Below are 21919 nucleotides of genomic sequence, written 5' to 3' on the forward strand. Positions count from 1 at the left end.
TTAATCCCATTGGATTTCTCTCCCCTGTTTTCTCAAGAGAATGTCATTTGAGTACATATTTCAGTGCCAAAAGAATGAGGGAAATGTTTTGGTTGGATTTTTTTTTTTTTCTGTTGAGACAGAGTTTCACTCTTGTTGCCCAGGCTGGAGTGCAACGGTGTGATCTTTGCTCACTGTAACCTCTGCCTCCCAGGTTCAAGTGATTCTCCTGCCTCAGCCTCCCGAGTAGCTGGGATTACAGGCATGCACCACTGCATCTGGCTAATTTTTTGTATTTTTAGTAGAGATGGGATTTCACCATGTTGGCCAGGTTGGTCTCGAACTTCTGACCTCACATGATCTACCTGCCTCGGCCTCCCAAAGTGCTGGGATTACAGGCGTGAGCCACTGTGCCTGGGCGAATATTTTTATATCACTAATTACTGCTCAGTGAGGCTTGGATGCTCCAGTATAAAAACAGATTCCTTCTTTCAGACATGTTTTCATTTGGCCAGAACTCTGCATCCATCTTTCTGTTGTTGCAGTGGAAGACTTCATGGGAGACAATCTCAAAGAGTTTCAAGGACTAAGGAATTGCCTTATTAAATGGTGGTATCTCAAATTTTTTTTTGCTTCATTGACTATTTCATTTACCTCCCTAATATTTCTGCAATTCTAAGCATTTCTGTTCATGTAAAGTAAGAACAGTGTCTCAGTTAAGAGCATGGTCTCTGAAGCCAGCTGCTTAGTTCAAGCCTGGCTAAGAAAGCTGTACAATCTTGAGGGCTCCCTCAGTTTCCTCATCTTATTGAGATGTAGAATTGAGATACGCCAAGCACATTCTAAGTGCAATGTAAGTGCTAGCAATATTCAAGAGTTAGGTATACACTTGTTGCTGTGGATCATATGAGGCAAGACTGACACCATCCTGCCCATATGCAGCTTATGAAGGTTTAGGCAAATTACTTAACATAGCCTCGATTTAATTATTTGTAATAAAGTGTCTCTCTCACAAGATTGTTGTGAAAATCACGAGATATGCCAAGAAACATGCTTAATATGAGGTATGGTGAATATTAAACACTCAATGAGAACTAATATTGTCTGGCAAGAAAAGCAGATAATTAAACAGCCTTAGAAATGTAATTATAATAGAAAAAGTTCAGGGTGCTAAAGGAGCACCCACCAGGATATCTAAATTGAGTCCTGATAAATAAGAAGGAGTTAGCCAGATAAAGAAGAAGGGAAAGAGAGGTTCCAGAAAAGGAGGCCAGAAAGCCTCACCATTTTAGATGAACTAAAAGAAGTTTAACACAGAATGGGAGCTGGGAATAGCAAAAGAAAAAAATGAAGTGGTAGACAGAAATCAAGTCATAATAAACATTTTAAGCTACACTCGCAGTTGTATTTGATCCTGAGAAATAGGAGAAACAAGAAGCTATGCAATGGGCTTAAGCAGGAGAGTGATAAAACCAGAAGGCACAGAAGGCATCTTAGAGTCTGGTGGCCACAGAGAGTGGAATGGAATGGAGGGGACCAAAACTGGAGGCTGGAGATGCCTTCAGAAGCTGCTGTTGATCCTAACTGAGAGATGGAAGGGGGCACTTGGGCAGGGTAGTGACAACGGGTGGAGACCTAGTATCCTTCATCAGTCATGCTGCTTTGCTGAGCACTTCACATCTTCATTTGAAATGTCCTCTTTTTTTCTTATATGTACAGAGTTCACTGTGACTGTTTCTTTGGTTCAGCTATTCTCTGTAGTGAGGAGTATTATTTGTCCTCCTGAAACTTCCAAAATGTGATACCACTGCTGCAGGTGCTGGAGGAGCATTCACCCGTGTTTGCTGGCTTCGGTGCGTATTATCTCCCACAGAGATTATCTCCCACAGTTTTATTTCCCTCAATTCTTTTTTTTTTTTTTTTTTGAGATGGAGTCTCGCCCTGTTGCCCAGGCTGGAGTGCAGTGGTGCAGTCTCAGCTCACTGCAGGCCTCCACCTCCTGGGTTCAAGTGATTCTCCTGCCTCAGCCTCCCGAGTAGCTGGGATTACAGGCGCATGCTGCCACACCCAGCTATTTTTTGTATTTTTAGTAGAGACGGAGTTTCACCATGTTGGCCAGGATGGTCTTGATCTCCTGACCTCATGGTCCACTGCCTCAGCCTCCCAAAGTGCTGGGATTATAGGCGTGAGCCACCACGCCCAGCCTATCTCCCACAATTCTTAATCAGATGTTGTTTAAGCATTGTACCATGGGTTTTACATGCTGCTGTCTGAAGCTGCCCGCTGATATGCCATGTGACCAGCAGTGATACAGAGATGATTAGGACCATAGTTTTCTATCCAGAAGGTTAATGTTTTACCTTACCTGGAGGAGGAGTACAAGTACTTCTTCAAAAAATCAAATAATGAGTTACAAATGTCTTCACCACCTGACCATACCCTATCAAACAATTTTTTTAAATTCCTTGGGAATGACTTGGCTGGTGGGGAACAGGAAGAGTGTAAATTAGCTCTTTCATGGGAGCCCCACCCCCTCTAATCACCGACTTCTTCATCAGAGTACAATGTGACTTGGCATAATCCATATAGAGGTTACGAGTCGTGATAAGATTAATGAGCAATAACTAGTTTATTTAAATAAAGAAGAAATGCCATGTTAAAGGTCATTGACCTTAACTGTTTTTCTCATAAAGCAATATGGGATTTGCAGACGAGAGGATTTATGGTTTGTTTTGTTTTTATTTTTGTCCAATAGATACCCTGGGAAGAATGACCTCAAGCAAAATTGTAAGTAAAGGAGGTGAACTTAGCATTTCCTACTTTACTGTTCGCTTTACTCTTTGCTTTCCTAGCCTTCAACTAAGACAGGCCCAGTCCCAGGGAAGCAAAGATGATCACGGACTCAGATGGCAAGAAGAACCTGCTGAAAAACATGGATTTGGGGTCATGAAGATAACAGAAGGAAGTGAAAGTCAGAGCCAATTCAGTTGAGATCAATGTCCAATCTGAGTGCCATGAACAGCATGTCTTCCTCCCCTTCTCCTCCCTTCTGACCCTCCCCTGTGCAACTTAACAGGTAACTTCACAAACTTCAGATTTGTACTGCCACTACAACAGCAAGCTTTGCTCCATGTCACTAGTGCAAAAAAGACCTTTGGTCACTACTAGATTAAATCGTATCATTACTTGGAACTGTGTCCAGTCCAAAACAATAAACTTGTAAATCTCCCTCTTTCTTTCTCTCTCTCTCTGACAACAATGTCCTCAAATCTACACTTCAAGTTCACATGGAGACTCGGTCCTTATCCCTTTCCCAAACCCCCCAGTTTCCTCCTCCCCTTCATGGACTTTGTAGTCTAACCTGAATTCTCTCCCCTCACTGAATTAAATTTATTAGGTTTCTACTTTATACCATTGTTCTAGACCAGTTGTTCTCAACCTGGTTGTACACTGGAACCATTCGTAGAGCTTAACACACACACACTGTGAGTAGTCCCCACCTAGAGATTCTAATATAATTGGTTCATGGTGCAGCTTAGGTATAAGAATTGTAAAAGCTCTCCAGGTGATTCTAATCCACAGGTAAGATTAAGGAAAGCAGGTACTGATCCAGGTGCTGAAGATATATAAATAAAAAGACAACTAAGGAAGAGTCCATATTCTAACAAGCTCAAATTCTATTCCTCTTCTTATTATCAGCTGCCTGCATTTTTTTTTTTTTTTTTGATACAGAGTCTTGCTCTGTCACCCAGGCTGGAGTGCAGTGGCACGATCTCGGCCCACTGCAACCTCCACCTCCCATGTTCAAGCAATTCTCCTGCCTCAGCCTCCCTAGTAGCTGGGACTACAGGCATACGCCACCACACCTGGCTAATTTTTTTGTATTTTTAGTAGAGACGGGGTTTCACCATGTTGTTCAGGCTGGTTGTGAATTCCTGACCTCAAATGATCCTCTGCCTCGGTCTCCCAGAGTGCTGGGATTACAGGCGTGAGCCACCGTGCCTGGCCAGCTGCCTCAATTATCTTGCCAGCTTGTTCTCTTACTATAGTTGCTCCTTCAGGTTTTGGTCTTAAATGAAACCATCAAACCACTGACCGGACTCAAGCTCCCAGGTGTCCTGGCACAGCTGTGTTAAACATGTGACTCTGCTAATTAGCTGCATTACAAATGTATGAGCTCCATTCTCAGCTTGGCTTTCAACGCTGGAAAAATTTTACTTATATTTTGCCAACTCCCTTTCTCATTTCTGTTAGTAGATATTTCAAATCTTTATCTCTCTCTTAAGCCCCCATCAAGATCCTGCCTCTCTAAGCTGATAATTCAACCTCTTATTTAACAAAGAAAATCACAGACATGGTAGTAAACTCCTTCAGTGATCTTCCTCTCAACACTAACACTATACCTTTTTTCTCACTTGTATTTTTCATTTCTTTCTCTCTTCTCTACTCTCTACAAATGTGCTCAAGCATCTGCCTGCTGAATCTGCTTTGAATCACTCCATTTCCTCTCTCTCCACTCACTGACCCATATCTTGAAAGAAATCCCTGTACTTGTGGCCACAACCTCCTTTTTTCCACTTATTCCTTCATATTTGCAACTTGATTTCCAATGCTATTACTCTATAGGACTTCTTCCCAATTATTCCATGTCATGACACCCAAAGAAAATTATTATGTTTATTCAGCGTCTGAGGACAACAAACAAGGTAACTTTAGCCGCTCCTGGCCATGTCAGAAACTGAAGGGGCTTATCTTGAGCTCACCTGTAATCATTCATGACTTACCAGCCTGCCTTGGCATATGAGGTGGGAAGGTCTGCTCCACTGAGCTGCTCTGGCGAGGGACACTAGTGGCCCCCATTGACAAGTGCAACATCTGCTTCTCTGTCCTCATCTGCTCTATAGCAGAGTTTATTGATTGTGAAAATTCCTTAGTTAAAATGGTCACAGGTTGGTCAAGATAACGTGGAATTGGAAGCCAGAAAGTAGGTGAGAATAAGAGAAGGCTACTTTCACTGTCTCCTAAATTAAATCATTTGAGAGAACTCTGCCATCAACAGGCAATGCCTTGGAATCCATGCTCAGATTAGGTGGCCAGAGATAGTCATTACTATAGGCAAAGGGCCTCAGAGTCTTAATTTGGCTAAGCAATGGGTAAATGGTGACACTCAAGAATTACCTGTAGGTTGGGCGTGGTGGCTCACACCTGTAATCCCAGCACTTTGGGAGGCCAAGGCACATGGATCATTTGGGGTCAGGAGTTAGAAACCAGCGTGGCCAACATGGTGAAACCCCGTCTCTACTAAAAAATACAAAAATTAGCCAAGCATGGTGGTGGGTACCTGTAATCCCAGCTCGTTGGGAGGCTGAGGCAGGAGAATCACTTGAGCCTGGGAGGCAGAGGTTGCAGTGAGCCGAGATCACACCACTGCACTCCAGCCTGGGCAACAGAGAAAGACTCCATCTCAAAAAAAAAAAAAAAAGAATTACTTGTATATCACTGTAGCCCTATAATGGTCTCACAAATTAATTGTAAGTAATTAAGATCCGGAGCATAGATTATCTGTGTGTTTCTGAGGAGAGGCCATTCAAGGAGTTTTTGCATTAGAAACCTTAACATGATTTGTGTGTGTGTGTGTGTGTGTGTGTGTGTGTGTTTTGAGACGGAGTCTCGCTCTGTCGCCCAGGCTGGAGTGCAGTGGTGCGATCTCAGCTCACTGCAACCTCCACCTCCTGGGTTCAAGCGATTCTTCTGCCTCAGCCTCCCGAGTAGCTGGGACCACAGGCACGCACCACCACACCTGGCTAATTTTTCTATTTTTAGTAAAGACGGGGTGTCACCATATTGGCCAGGCTGGTCTCAAACTCCTGACTGCATGATCTGCCCGCCTCGGCCCCCCAAAGTGCTGGGATTATAGGCACGAGCCACTGCACCCGGCCACGTGTGTATGTTTTAACTTGGGATTGTCCAGGAAAAACCTGTTCACCTTACCTTTACATAGATTCCTTTTCTCCTTATTGGCCCTTACTGTAGAGGTTAAGGTTTGGCCTGAGAAAAGAGCATTTTCCACTAAAATAAGAGAGGATAGAATGTTAACAGCTTGGCACACAACTACATATCTAAACTGTATAGCAGTTGGTAGATATAGTGGGAGGTGGCCTGATAGAGTAACTGGCAAAGTGAAATTCTGAGATTGTGGTCTCTTCCATTTGTCCTATTATTCTTATCCCAAACTGGACTGGGGATGCTGGAATTTACTGCTTTAGGGAGTTGTGCTGGCTACTCATCATTTCCTCCTCCAGATCCATTCTCCACCCTTCTCAGCCCTGTTCTCTACGCCTGGACGCTGACTGCATCGCCTGGGTGTCCTCATCCTTCAGCTTCTGATCGGGGGTCCATCAGTAGGAGATACCGGAAGAAATCTGAGAGTAGGAGGAGAGATCGGGATAATTGCACCTCTCACTCTCTCCCTCTTTTGCTGCAGTTCTGAGCAGCTACAGTCCTCCACCTAAGGCCACAGCTCTCGCCCAGCGGCTCCCCTCAGACAATCCCTCTTCCATAATTCCAGCTCTTGTTGGCTCTGGAAACATTTTTCCTTCCCCTTACAGCCTACAGGTGGTAATGACTTCCCAGTAGACACTGGGTTCTTCATCATTTTTTATTGTATCTTTGTGCTGGCCTCTCTGCTACACCCTTTATAAATAGTCCCTTCATTAAGGTCTTTTTTGTTAAACTCTTTGAGTATGCATCTTTTCCTCGCCAAGATCCTAACTATATGAGTACATGTATAGCTATATGCCTATGGTTCTGCGTTTCAGTGAATATAATTACTATTATTATTCTAGGTTTTTCTGTTAACTTTTTCTATTTATGTAGTTATCTACAACTTAAATTACTTAGCATGTAGGAGGGGCAGTGGGAGGCCAGAAGCTAGCTTGTTGGCACTGCCAGAAACAGTTAAAACCAGTTCTAAGTGGATTGGCATGTCGCCCATAAGTTGGGTTGAAAACGTATGAAAATAAATTTTAATTTACTTCCAGGTGAAATAATGATTACATTATGATGAATATAATTCTAAGTGTTTATCTTATTTTTCCCAACCGTATTGAGGGAAAAAAAAAACTTTTTTTTTTTTTTTTTTTTTGAGAACTCTGTTTGTTGCTCAGGCTGGAGTGTTGTGTAATCCAGGCTCACTGCAGCCTTGAACTCCCGAGTTCAAGTGATCCTCCCACCTCCTGAGTAGCTGGGACTACAGGTGCCCGCCACCATGCCTGGCTAACTTTTTAATTTTTTTTAGGGACAGGGTCTCACTATGTCACCCAAGCTGGTCCAGAACTCCTGGCCTCAAGAGATCCTCCTGCCTTGGCCTCCCAAAGTGCTGGTATAATACCCGGCCTGAGAACACTTTGAAACTAGGAATATATGCTACTCTTTTGTCTCTTCTATAAAACTCAGGCTAGGCATGGTGGCTCATGCCTGTAATCCTAGCACTTTGGAAAGCATGGCCGAGGTGAGTAGATTGCTTGAGCCCAGGCGTTTGAGACCAGTCTGGGCAACATGGAGAAATTTCGTCTCTACAAAAAAATACGAAAATTAGCTGGGTGTGGTGACAGGCACCTATAGTCCTAGCTATGCAGGAGGATGAAGTGGAAGGGGCACCTGAGCCTAGGAAATCGAGGCTGTGGTGAGCTGTGATTGTGCCACTGCACTCCAGCCTGGGTGACAGAGTGAGACCCTGTCTCAAAAAATAAAAAATAAAAAATAATTAAAAATAAAAATAATAAATAAAACTCAGCATACAATAAGTACTTGATAAATGTTTATGGGTTAAATGGGTTTGAAATGGGTGAAAAGGACACTTAATTAAATGTATTTATTGAATAGCAACAAGTTGCTAATAGTGAAACCTGGAATACATGTCACAAAAATAAGGTAAATTCCTCCTTCAAATTTAATCAGAAGAAAAGTAAACATAATATATTAAACCACATGAGAGGAAGAGAGGGTTAAAAGAAAGACGAGATTAATTTATGTGAACCTGCTAGAACAGGGCAAGGGCAGGAGAGAATGAAGACTATCAGGTTGGGTGTGTCTATGAGGCTGGGGTATTATGTCAGGAAATTCAGTAGAAAACATTGGATTTTGAAAGCCCAAAAAGAAATAAAAAATGTTTTTTTTAAAAAAAATAATGATAGGCAATTACTTTCTTTTGAATATTTAAACATTTGATATTAATTACTGAATGCGGACTAAGAAGTCATAGAAATTTAATTTAAGGGGGTGTTGTAAAATATAACAAATGAGTTCATGGCATATGCAAGCGCTCTGGATTCTTTTCAGTAACACCATTAGTACAAATGCAAGGTGTTATTTCACATTGAATTTATAGATCGTATGTATGATATATACCTTAATGGTTACTATCTGAAAACACGCTTAAGCTTAGGAGAGTTGAAGAGGCTGAGGAGAAGTCAAGATTTCAGTCTATTATTACTCCTCTTTCAGTCTCGTTATCATACCATATTAACTACTAGGAAGTTGTAAAGATTATTGACATAGTATTTATTCATGTTTGAGATCATTGACTGGATACTTTCATAAGGAAAATACAGCACTGTACAATTATTACCTTCCCTTCATTATAGAAAAGGTTTGGACAATCAAGCAGACTTTGTATATTTCTCGTTAAACAGTTCAGCTTGAGCTAACTGCTGAAAAGTCAGGTCTGCATGAAGTTAGCATGTCCTCTGGCAATATCACTTTTTTTTACATTTTTAATTAGAAAAAAAGTCTGTTTTAACTTGCAATTGAAGTACTTTTAAGAAGGGCAAGTTGGAGTAAGGTGATTTAATCATATGTAGTGCCCCAATAAACTGTGGAGAGGAGGACGTATGTGTACTTCTCACTGGAACAGAGCCAGGGGAAACCACTGGAGAGGCAGTCGATGAAGACATGTGTGGTCTAGAAGGCTAGCAGGCTGTCCAGATGTATCCTACAGGGAGTCACTTTCCTGGTGTGGGCACCAGTCTGTTAAGAGTCTGGCCTTTAGTTTGGTAGGCTTGACATTCAATATTGCTAAAACACTAAGGTGACTAGCCTTCTAGTGACTGACTTACAAGAATTATAGTCACAGAACATTCTCAAAACCGGAATATAACTATTAAGCTTGTTAGTAAATTCCCTTCCTCTAGACTAGTCTAGGCTGGTGACTGACAAACAATGAAGGAGACTGGGAATGGGATGGTGAGGCCTCGTCTTTCTTTTTCTTTTTTTCTGAGACAGGGTCTTGCTCTGTTGCCCAGGCTGGAGTGCAGTGGCGCGATCTTGGCTCACTGCAACCTCCGCCTCCTGGGTTCAAGTGATTCTCCCACCTCAGCCTCCCCAGCAGCTGAGATTACAGGTGCCCGCCACCATGCCTGGCTAATTTTTTGTATTTTTAGTAGAGGTGGGGTTTCACCATGTTGTCCAGGCTGGTCTTGAATTCCTGACCTCAGGTGATCCACCCTCCTTGGCCTCCCAAAGTGCTGGGATTACAGGTGTGAGCCACCACATCTGGCCTAAGGCCTCTTCTTTCTATTGAGGCCACTGAGAAGAGGCCTCAGTCTCCCTGGAGAAGCTTTTCAAACTATTTAAGTCACCTCTGTCTTCCCTTCCCTTCTCTCTCTTATCCAACCCCAGACAGTCTTATAATTTTGATAGCCCCTTCCAAAAAGATGGCATCATCCCTGATGAACATTATAGCTAATATTTCTTTAGATAGTATGTAATTTGCATCTACTGCATAGCAAAAAATTTGAGGATTATCACCTTAGCCTAAAAATTTCCAAATTTTTCTCAACATAAAAATCATCTCAGGCACTTACTTGAAATAGTGGCTAGAATCCCTCCCCTGAGGGTTCATTAAATCATGGGTGAATCCCACATGGTGATGATCCTTAGGAAACTTGCAAGTTCAGGCAATGCTGCACTAGGCCAGTCCCCCTGGGAATCAAATCGTTGTCAATGTACAGAACTCCTTTCCTTTGCTGCTGCTGAATTTTCCAAGGCGTGTGTTCCCAGTACTCTCCAGAAGACTCTCCGCCTATATCTGCCAGGTCCTATATGGTCCCAACACTTACCCCTTGATGATGGAGGTGAAGGTCATCCAGTAAAAACAAAGCAATGTTAGCCAGTCAAGCACACACATAGAATTCCACAGGTTAGACCAGCCTTACTTCTGGTTCAAGCATTATGTTTCAACCAGATTCCCCTGAGTGATGGATATTTGTACTGTTTTCTCTAGCCCTATCAGTTTACTCCCTAACCACCCCTACTCCATCCACAGGTGTGTATTATCCCAGCAGACCCCATGGCTTCCTCTCTTGATCAGCAGAGTGGCCCTAGCTCTACCCCTACTGAAATCTCTCTCTCTCTTCCCCAAGAGCTGCTCAGTACTTTTTAACTGTTTCTCTCCTACCTGTTTCCATAATATTCATCATGATTTGTCATTCATTATCACGTATATCTAAGCACAGGTTAGTGGTCTTTGGGTCCTGAAGGAGGAAAAGGGGAAAGGCAGGGATCCTCACAGCAGTGCCAACCTAAAAGGAAGAAGTTGAGGCAAAATTAATATAAGTGGAGAGTTTATCTGGGCCAAGCTTGAGAATTGCAACTCAGGAGCACAGATTCAAGTTGCCCTGAATATACACTCCAATTAGCAGCAGTTACAAGTGGATTTTTAAAGGCAAAAAAGGGGATTCATACACAGTTGTTTGTCAGAAATTCTCATTGGCTTATTGTTACAGAAATAATAGTGATTAGTGATTGGCTAAACATTGTTAAGCTATAGGGTGTGAGTTATAGTGTCCAGTGTGGCATTATTAGGCTAATTTATAGCTACTTGTGGCAATAGCAAGAAGTTTCAAGACATGAATACATAGCTCAAAGTGGGGAGTGAGACATCACTGTGGGTTCACTTTAAGGTTTTTCTGCACCTGATAATTAAAAGAACTTGCATTCTCAGACAAAATTTCTTTTCTCCCTATGGAATCTAAAAAAAAATCAAACTGGCTGGGTGCGATGGCTCATGCCTGTAATCCAGCACTTTGCAAGGCCAGGGCGGGTGGATCACTTGAGGTCAGGAGTTTGAGACCAGCCTGGCCAACATGGCGAAACCCCATGTCTACTAATAATATAAAGTTAGCTGGGCGTGGTGGTGCTCCTGTAATCCCAGCTACTCGGGAGGCTGAAACACAAGAATCGTTTGTACCTGGGAGGCAGGGGTTGCAGTGAGCAGAGATTGTGCCACTGCACTCCAGCCTGGACAACAGAGCGAGACTCTGTCTCAAAAAAGTAAAATAAATAAGTAAATAAGTCAAAGTCATAGAAACAGAGTAGAATGGTGGTTGCTGGGGCCTGGGGGAGGAGGAAATGGGGAGATGTTGATCAAAGTGTACATACTTTTAGTTGTAAGATGAGCAAGTTCTGGGTATCTAATGTACAACATGAGTGGTGTCAAATGTGTTGTGATCATCATTACACAATGTATACATATATCAAATCACATTGTATACTTTGAATATCTTCACTTGTCAATTAAATATTTTTTAAAAATTAGAAATCTCACCACCTGACCTCTTTACGTTTCCAAATTCTTCCATCTGTTACCCCTGGTCCATATGTTTTGCCATGTCCTTGGAAACCCTAGACCATTGATCCTTTCACTTTTCCCTTATTCATTAGCCTCCTCCTCTATTTGCTTGTCTCCCTGACCACCTTTTATTTCCTAGTCCATGGTTTCACTGATGCCATCCTAGGCTTTTTCTTTTTTGGTCTATCGATTCCAACCACCAGCTCCATTCTCTGTGCTTATGCCCAGGTGGCTGAGTGCTACTAGAGACAGCCACTCTTAGTTAATACCAAGATTATACCTGATTATACAAGAGTATAGTAATCTATAGTGCTGACTTCGATTCAGCCTTTGGTGCCACCTGTCAATTTTACAAAGTTCTTGTTCTTACTTTCCAGAATGGTTACTTCAAACTGTTTCCATTGTTTTTAAAACTTTTTCTACTTCCTTATTCTCAGTTGATGATGTCACCTTGTGGTCAGCAGAATGGGCCCACAAAGTTGAGCACACCCTAATCTGTGGAACCTGTGAATGTATTACATTACACGGCAAAAGTGACTTTGAAGATGTAATTAGGATTGTAGGCTTGAACACAGTGATAGTATACTGGATTATCCAGGTTGGCCCAATTTAATCACATGAGCCCTTAAAAGTGGAGAATGTTCACCAGCTCAGGCAGGAAGATGTGGCTGAAGCAGAAGGCAGAAACATTCCATGTGTGAGAGCATTCCACACACTGTCACTGATCTGGAACAGATGCCTCTAGGAGCTAAGAGTGGTCCCCAGTTGAGAGCCGGCAAGATATTAGAAACCTTCGTCCTGCACCTGGAAGCAACTAGATTCTGCTAACAACTTGAATGAGTTTGGAAGCTTGCCAGAGTCTCCTAATGAGAGCCCAACTGGCCAACACCTTGATGTCAGCCTCATGAAACTCAGAAAAGAGAAACCAGCAGAGAAGTCTATAGAACTTCTGACTTGCAGAACTGTGAGATAATACATTGGTGTTGGTTTAGGCTGGTAAATTTGTCATTCATTTGGTATAGCAGCAATCGAAAACTGACCCATGTCTCCTAACAGAAAAATTGAAGCATCAAAAGGAACTTTTTCTTTTTTTTTTTGAGACAAGGTCTGGTTCTGTCACCCAATCTGGAGTATAGTGGCACAATCTTGGCTCACTGCAACCCCCATCTCCCCGACTCCAGCCATCCTCCCACCTCAGCCTCCCAAGTAGCTGTAGGCATTCATTCCATACCTGGCTCATTTTTGTGTTTTTTGTAGACATGGGCTTTCACCATGTTGCCCAGGCTGGTCTTGAATTCCTGGCCTCAAGCATCCGCCCACCTTGGCCTCCCAAAGTGCTGGGATTACAGGTGTGAAAAGAACCTTTTCAACTTTGTACAAGCAGCCTATGAACACAGCTGCACCACTCCCATGCTTTTCTTTTCCCTTCCTCTCCCTTGTTGTTTTGGAGGAGTTGTTTCCTCTAATCTTTCAGGCTATTACTTCCATCTGTGTTCAGATGCTATTTCCTCCTGACTTCTCATGAACCTCAACTCCTCACTAACCTCTCCATTACCTCTTTCCTTATGTCCTTTACAGATTCCTTCCCATCAGTGGTCCATCAATTTTAGAACATTTTCATCAGTCTAGAGAAAACCCTGTACCCATTAGTAGTCACTCTTCATTTCCCACCAACCCAAATTATATTTTAACAAACTTATTGTGGGAATGCTTTAGCATCCCTCTTGTTTATTTATGAGACACGGTCTTGCACTGTTGCCCAGGCTGGAGAGCAGTGGCACTATTACAGCTCATTGCAGCCTCAATCTCCTGGGCTCAAGCGATCTTCCCACCTCAGCCTCCTAAGTAGCTAAGGCTACAGGTGTGTGTCACTATACCTGTCTATTTTTTTTTTAATTGTAGAGATGGGAAGGTGGGTTCTCGAACTGCTAGGCTCAAGTTATCCTCCACCTCAGCCTGTCAAAGAGTTGGGATTACAGGTGGGAGCCACTGTGCCAGGTGTGCACCCTTTACTGACCAGCTGTCCAGGAAGCCAACTCACAGGTTCTCTGCTGAACCAGCTCTTCCTCACCCTACTCAATCAGAATTCCACATCTCCATAGCATAAGCAAATTTCCTCTGGTTAAGGTCAACAAAGACCTCAATGTCACCAAACCCAATGGACATTTTCTAGTCTCTATTTCACTTGCTGTCTCAGGAACATTTGATATAAATGGCATCTCATCTTTCTCAAAAAGAGCCTTTTCCTTGGCTTCCTTGTCACTACATTCTCCTGGTTTTCTTCTCTCTCTGGACCTGTATTTGTAGCCTCATTTGTGATGTTTTCCTACTTTACCTAAACTATAATGTTGGGTTTTCCCTTGGACATCTTCTCACTCTCTAATATTTCCAGACCATCTCGGTTGATTTTCCATGGAATCCTTTACTATTACATGCTGGCTATTCTCAAATTTGTATCTCCAGTCCATGCCTCTTTTTCTGAGTTCCAGACTAGTATCATAAGCTGCTTACTTTTCATTTATACATCTCACACCTCAAACTCATCAAGTTTGAAACTCATCATTTGCCCCCCCAAAAGCTGCTGCTGTCTCAGCACTCCCTGTCTTGGTAAAGGACACCACCATCCACCAAAGAGCTCAAACAAAAAAAAAATACAGAAGTCATCTTTGGCTTCATCCTCATATCCCAACTGATCTGCAAATCCTGCAATAAACATCCTCATGCAAAATTTAAAAAAGAAAAACCTTTCAATTCCTGAGACACGTGTTCGTTTAGAAGGTAACATGGTGATTCTTTTTCTTTTTCTTTTTTATTTTCTTTTGAGACAGAGTCTTGCTCTGTTGCCTAGGCTGGAGTGCAGTGAAAGGATCTTAGCTCATTGCAAACTCCCCCTCCCAGGGTCCAGCGATTTTCATGCCTCAGCCTCCCGAGTAGCTGGGATTACAGGCATGTGCTACCATGCCTGGCTAATTTTTTGTATTTTTAGTATAGACAGGGTTTCACTATGTTGGCCAGGTTGGTCTTGAACTCCTGGCCTGACGTGATCTGCCTGCCTTGGCCTCCCAAAGTGCTAGGATTATAGCCATGAGCCACTGCGCCCGGACCATGGAGATTCTTAGATAAACAGCCATGGGCACAAAGTAGGAATTCAATACAAATTTGTGGGTTGAGCAAATGACTTTAGATATGTTCAGATTCGAGTTATTGTAAGAGGAGATAAGTACTATAGATCTACACGTTTTCCTAAATCAGTATGTTTTATCAAATCAAAGAAATACCTGTAAAACTTGATTTACACTGCCTTGGAGAAAACAATGGATAAGAACACACTTATCTATCATCCATTTCTCTCCCTTGAAACACTCAGTGCCATTATTTTTGAAAGGTGATGAATTGCAAATTTTGTCACTTTTCATACATGGTAAGAACAAAAGGTGCAGTTAAAAAACAAAAAAAAATCATCTTTCTGTGAAAAGGATGTTACTATTTTTTAAAACATAGAAATTAAGATGAGTAATTTGCTTTCTCATATGTTGATAATGAATAGATTGAAAAAACTTCGTATCATCCATTATCAATTATATTATTTAATATATGTACTTGGGGATATTTAAATGGTATAATAAAATGACCTAATTATTTATTTCACAATATTTAAACTGAAGCACAATAGTAACCACTAATTCAAAACTACCCATTCAACAGCCTTCCACACAGAGGCTTATGAGGGAACTACAGGGTTTATATCAGGCAACAGCGCAGGCAGAACTGCAGGCTTTCTTTGGAGCTTTTTGACTTTATCCATGTACACAGGCCAAAAAGCCCACAGTATCATTTGAGATCTGTAGAAAATTGTATTTAGACTTATCCCATAATGTCCAAATATTTGGATCATGAAGTAGGGAGTAGGTGGGATATTCATGCAAACTTACTTATAGATGGCTATACATTTGAATCTAGTCATTCAGTGTTACCAATGGATAGGACACCCATGCTTCTGAATTAGCTCTGTGATTGTCTATAAAAACTGCTGATTTGAATTTTGACTGCATCCTAGCAAACCAATCCATTTGCTATTGCCTTCTGGGCAAAATGCCTGGGCTTTGTAAATTTGAAAATGAGCTCCTTATTGAAGGGGAAAAATAAACCCCAGGACAATAACTTTCGATTGGTGGTCTCCTCTGGGTTCTAGCCTTTAAAAGTAGCTCTAAAAGAGTCCATTTTCCACAACAATGATGTTGAGCCCTTGGTTAATTTTAGGAGCATTTTTATTTGGGGGAAACTTCTGTATTGTGACAACATCTTTTTTTGGTTTTATATTTTAAAAATTTGGGGGGACTGGGCACAGTGGCTCATGTCTGTAAATCCCAGCACTTTGCGAGGCCGAGAAGGGTGGATCGCAAGGTCAAGAGTTCGAGAACAGCCTGACTAACATGTTGAGACCCTGTCTCTGCTAAAAATACAAAAATTAGCCAGGGTTGGTGGCACACACCTGTAATCCCAGCTACTCGGGAGGCTGAGGCAGGAGAATTGCTTGAACCCAGGAGGTGGAGGTTGCAGTGAGCTGAGATCAAGCCACTGCGCTCCAGCCCAGGCGACAGAGCGAGACTCTATCTCAAAAAAAATTTTTTAAATTTAATTTTTGTAGGTACATAGTAGGTATATTTATGGGGTACACACAATATTTTGATATAGGCACATAATGCATAATAATCACATCAGAGTAAATGGGGTATCTACCATCTCAAACATTTATCCTTTCTTTATGTTACAAACCAATTATATTCTTAGTTATTTTAAAATGCACAATTACTGTTGCCTGTAGTTGCCCTGTTTTGCTATCAAATACTATATCTTATTCATTCTATCTATATATATATATTTTACCCATTACCCATCTCCCTACCCTTCCCAGCCTCTGGTAACCATCATTCTACTGTCTCCATGAGTTCAATTGTTTTAAATGTTAGCTCCCATGAATAAGTGAGAACATGTGAAATTTGTCTTTCTGTGCCTGGCTTATTTCACTTAACATAATGACCTCTAGTTCCATCTATGTTGTTGCAAATGCCAGGATCTCATTCTTTGTTATGGCTGAATAGTACTCCATGGGTATATGTAACAGTTTCTTTATCCATTCATCTGTTGATGGACACTTAGGTTGCTTCCAAACCTTGGCTATTGTGAGTAGTGCTGCAATAAACATAGGAGTGCAGGTATCTCTTTGATATACTGATTTCCTTTTTTGGGCATATATACCTAGCAGTGAGATTGCTGGGTCATATGGTATCTCTATTTTTAGTTTTTTGAGGAACTTCCATACTGTTCTCCATAGTGGTTATACTTTTTACATTCCCACAAACACAAGGGTTCCTTTTTTTTCCCACAACCTCGCCAGTATTTATTGCCTGAGCACCTTTTCATATACCTGTTTGCTATTTGTATGTCTTCTTTTGAGAAATGTCTATTCAAATCTTTTGCCCATTTATTACTCGGACTATTAGATTTTTTTTCCTATAGAGTTGTTGGAGCTCCTTACATATTCTGGTTATTAATCCCTTGTCAGATGGATAGTTCCCATTCTGTGGGTTGTCTCTTCACTTTGTTTCCTTTGCTGTGCAGAAGCTTTTTAGCTTAATATGATCCCATTTGTCCATTTTCTTTGGTTGCCTGTACTGTGATGACATCTTAAAGTTGTGAGTTTGGGAATTGCCTGCCTTGTATATTCTTTTCTGTTACCATCATCTTTAATAGCCACAAATGACTGTTGACCCACATGATATCTGCTAGAAACCCAAAGATTCCCGTCATTATTTTTGTTGATTATATGGAAGCACCCATAAACCAGCGCAAATCCTAAACATAATTACCTTGTCCAGAAGGAGACATTAATGTAAAACATTTATGTCAAGAAAGATTTAGCCACATTCCCTCGGACTGGTCATTCCTAGTTAGAGTCCTTGAGGCTGCCATCGTTTACTTTGAAAACTGCCCAGCAGGTGTATGAATAGCAACTCCAGGACAATGTAGAACCATTACCATTTTAAAGACAGCAATCCCCCTTTAAAAAAACTACTGAGGCCTTCGAAGAAACCACACGGCTGCCTTGGGCCCCAAAAGCTGCGGAAAAGCGCGGTATTCAGTTAAGCAAATAACTACTTACACTGTTTATTTTGGTTACGATTCCTTAAGTGAGAAGTAAATCAAGTAACAGGACAAATGACACGATGGTTAGGCACGAAAGGGACAGTGCTGCCACCTCATTAGCTTGGAGCAACCTTCCAGCTCATACCATGCGGACTGATGACTAACCTTGCCAGGCAACGCTGTGAGGTTTGGAAACCCACCTCTTTGACCTAGGCCAGGTCAACACCGATAAACCCTCTGAATCAACGCTGGCGCTCCCAAGCCCACTCACACGCCGTCAGGAAGCAGTTTCCGAAACAGGCCGGGTGCGGGGGTGGGGGATCCCGTTCCAGCCCCACCCCTGAAAGTTGCTGGGAGTGGCACCCAAAGAACTTTCCCAGATTGATCTCTGTTGCCGCTCAGGGAGGTCAGCTCCAGGCCCTCAGCCTTTCGGCCGGGAGCCAAACTGCCCTGCCTGCCAAGCCCCTCCTTCTCTGCACCTTAAACAGCCGCGAGGGGAGAGTCGGCTGGGATTTTCTTCTTAAGAAGTCGCGCAGGTTTTTCGAGCTCCACTCTGCGCCAGGAGAGCCACGGCAGCAGGAACGGGCACTGCTGCCACCGGGCCGACGGGTGAGTCACTGTTTGGAAATGGAGTGGGCGGGCGAGGGTGTGAGAGAATGAATGATGTCAGGAGCGCGCTGGGCGCAGGGCGCAGGGAGCGGGCCGCGCGCGGCGGGCGGGGAGAGCGGGCGCGGGGCCGCGGTCAACACTGAGCGCCGCGCCGTGGGCCGAGTGGGGCGGGGAGACCCAGCCCTCGGCGCGCACGGAGCCGCCGTCGGCCGCTCGGAGCCTGGCGGGTGCTGCAGCGCCGCCGAGTGCGGCCTCGGGGGCGGCGGCCGCGGGAGGGACCCGGAGAGCTGCTTCCCCTAGTCAGGCCGCGGCGTGGGAGGGCGAGACCCCGAGCAAACTTTCTAGCGGCTTCGGCCCGAGGGTGGTGACGCCCGGGGCTGGTCGCGGCGGCTGCGGCAGCGGGCTCCATCCCCTGGCAAATCCCCTTCCCGGGAGCAAGTGCCTTCAGCTGGGAGTGTCTGGAGCCCTGGCCACCAGCGGGTAAGGAGTGCGCGGAGGGGCCAGGAGGAGGATGGGTTGGGGAGCGAAGAGTTCTCCGAAGCGCGGGAGGGGAAAGGTGGATTGCGAAGCGGGGACGTGGCTCTAATCCGGCCCCCACCCTCCCCGCCCAGGGCATCCTTCCTCGATTTTGTGGTCTGGAGGAGAGATGTGTGCCTTAGTCTCCTTCCTCTGAGCAGTCATCTCATTCATTTGCAACCCATTTCGGGTACCTCGGTCCTGGCGTTGGAAGGGCACAGGTTAAACCCCAGATTGTCCAGAACCACTCCGGAGGTCAGGGCTGAAGTTCAGTTGGTGGAGGAGGGACTGTGTGTGTGTGTTTGTGTGTGTGGTTTTTCTTTTCTTTCTTTCTTTCTTTTTTTTTTTCTTTTTTTTTTTTTTTTTGAGAGGCACTTACTGATGATGTGTGAACAGTAACAGCCCAGCTCTGGGCAGCCCACACCGAAACCCTTCAACGTGTGGCATTCCAGAGCTGCTCCCTTTACGGAAGGGAAGACTTGGTTTCTCAGCGAAAATAAGGGGCGGGGAACCCCTGTCAACATCCATCCAGCGGTATGGATAATCATTAATTATTCACGGCTTGAAACCAACTCAAAATGTTATGTCCTGTAGTCTTTTTTATTTATTAATGTTGCCAGTCCTCTATTTCAAGTATTGCCTGCTCTGAAATGACCTTAAAATCATTTTGACATGTGTGTTATGTTTTGAAGAGATTCAACTGTTTAGTGTCACTGGATTCGGCGTGGGTTTTCAATCTGTACCTAACTTTTCAAATCCTTGGTTTCATTACCAGTCTCCTCTATTAACGGTGGGTGCTCAGGCACATTAAACATTCTGAACCAGTAAAATGGGATTATAGCTACTTCAGATAATAAGGTGGATTAAATAAGGATTAATAATGAGGATAATAATGAGGATTAAAGCGCAAAAGACTTCTCATAATGTCTGGTACAAAGCAGACCCCAACAAATTATAGCTGTTTATATATAAATAATAGTGTGTTCCAGCTGGCTTAGGTAATAACCAATTAATTTCCACAGAATGTCCTCCTTATAAGCCTGGTGGGCCGAGGGTTAGCATGTGAAATCCTTTGGCAAGTTCCTTAGATTGGGAAGTGATGTTTTCAGCAAGTTAAACATTTTTAGTACGGATACCTGAGAAGGTTATGGTTTCCATCCTGTGTCATGGGAACTGCCATTTACTGTTTAAACAATGTCAGAGCAATGGCTGAAAGTGACAACCTGGAATTTACAGGAAGAAAGGACGTGACGAAGCTAACTTTACCTTTACCTTTTTTTTTCCCCTAAAGAAGCAGTGCAAGCAGTGCAAAATTTCCTCTTTATGGCCCTTTCCTTGGTCTTCTAATGTTCTTACTTCACAATAGTCTGGTTGAAGTGGTTTTTTTTTTTTAACAAGTTAATGTTTAATTTGGTTCCTTTGGTTTCATTTTTAAGTAAAGCTAGTTGACTTGTGAACCTAGAGGGAAACACTTGGACACCTTGAGGTGGCTGCACCTTGTTCTGAGTTTCTCCCCTCGCAGAATCTCATAAAAGCCCTAGGAAATGTTTGGAAGAAACTTTAGCACTTGTGCACGTTATTGAAGACATTTGCTCTTACCATAACTATAACAACTTACAGGGTGAAAGATCTGGGAGCTGTCCTACGACAGTACCGTGTAGTGAGATCATGGACATGGGAATCCAGGAGACCTGAGGCTCTCTGAGCTGTGTTCCTTTGAGCAAGTTTACTTAAACTCTTTGGGATTTTTGTGGGACTTTAAACAAAATATAGGGGAAAAATAGAAATAATCTTAGAACTATTAAAATAGACAATGGAATATCAGTGAGAACTTTTTTTGAAAGTGATGCTTTGAGGTGAGATGTTTCTTTTTTAAAGGAATAATTACTGAGAGTTTTGGACAGTTTTAGACTAAACAATGACTTACCCACCTTTAGCGCATTGTCTCAATGGAGAAATTGAAGGCTTTGTCTTGAACTACTAGTATCAGATGTTTATTTGCTGAACGTTTAGTATGCAACAACTACATAACAGCCACTGTGCTAGGGGCTAGCAATGCAAACGAAGGAGATAGTTGCTACCCCAAAGCTTATAGTCCAGTAGAGACCTCAGGCTGTGATTATCAAGAGGGGAAAAAAGGAGTCAAAAAAGGAGAGTGCTGGGGACTTGGGAAGAGACAAGAAGTGATTAGGCCGTCATAGGCTGCCTCCCACTGATAATAAGAGATCTGGTGGCATTCTGAGTGGTCTTGAATAGGGGCTCGTAAATTCTTTATGAGGCCGAATAATAAAAGTATGCCTTGCTTTACACAGTAAAATATTACGGACAAGTGATAGCTCTTCAGTTTAAATAATTTTAAATATTCAAAGCAAGCTTGTTTAAATGAAATCTGAAGGGTCAGCTCAGCTCAACTGAGATATATTTGCTGTGTGGCTGGGTGCAGTGGCTCACACCTGTAATTCCAGCACTTTGGGAGGCCGAGGCAGGCAGATCACTTGACGTCAGAAGTTCAAGAGCAGCCTGGCCAATATGGTAAAACTCTGTCTCTACTAAAAATAGAAAAATTAGCCGGGCATGTTGGTGCTCGCCTGTAGTCCCAGATACTCGGGAGGCTGACGCAGGAGAATCGCTTGAACCTGGGAGGTGGAGGTTGCAGTGAGCTGAGATTGCGTCACTGCACTCCAGCCTGGGTGACAGAACTAGACTCTGTCTCAAAACAAAACAAAACAAAACAAAAAAAGATTTGCTGTGAACAAAACACTATGGTAGATTTTTAAGAGGATTATCCTTGTATGAGTATTCCAATTTATTAGTTTTCCCCATATTATAAGTAATGTGTTACTTATGGAAATTTATAAGTATAGGCAAAACAAATCAGCCATAATCTCACCACCCAGAAAATCATTTAACATTTCTGTCCGCCCCCTCTTTATATTTTGCTCCTATGCACAGATAACACAAACATCTAACGAGTATTGATCTTACTATGGGCCAGGCAACGTGACAGTTGCTTTATACATCAAATCTCTTGTAATCCCC

The sequence above is a fragment of the Gorilla gorilla genome, chromosome 3, assembly GCF_029281585.2.
Source record: "Gorilla gorilla gorilla isolate KB3781 chromosome 3, NHGRI_mGorGor1-v2.1_pri, whole genome shotgun sequence".
NCBI lineage: Eukaryota > Metazoa > Chordata > Mammalia > Primates > Hominidae > Gorilla > Gorilla gorilla.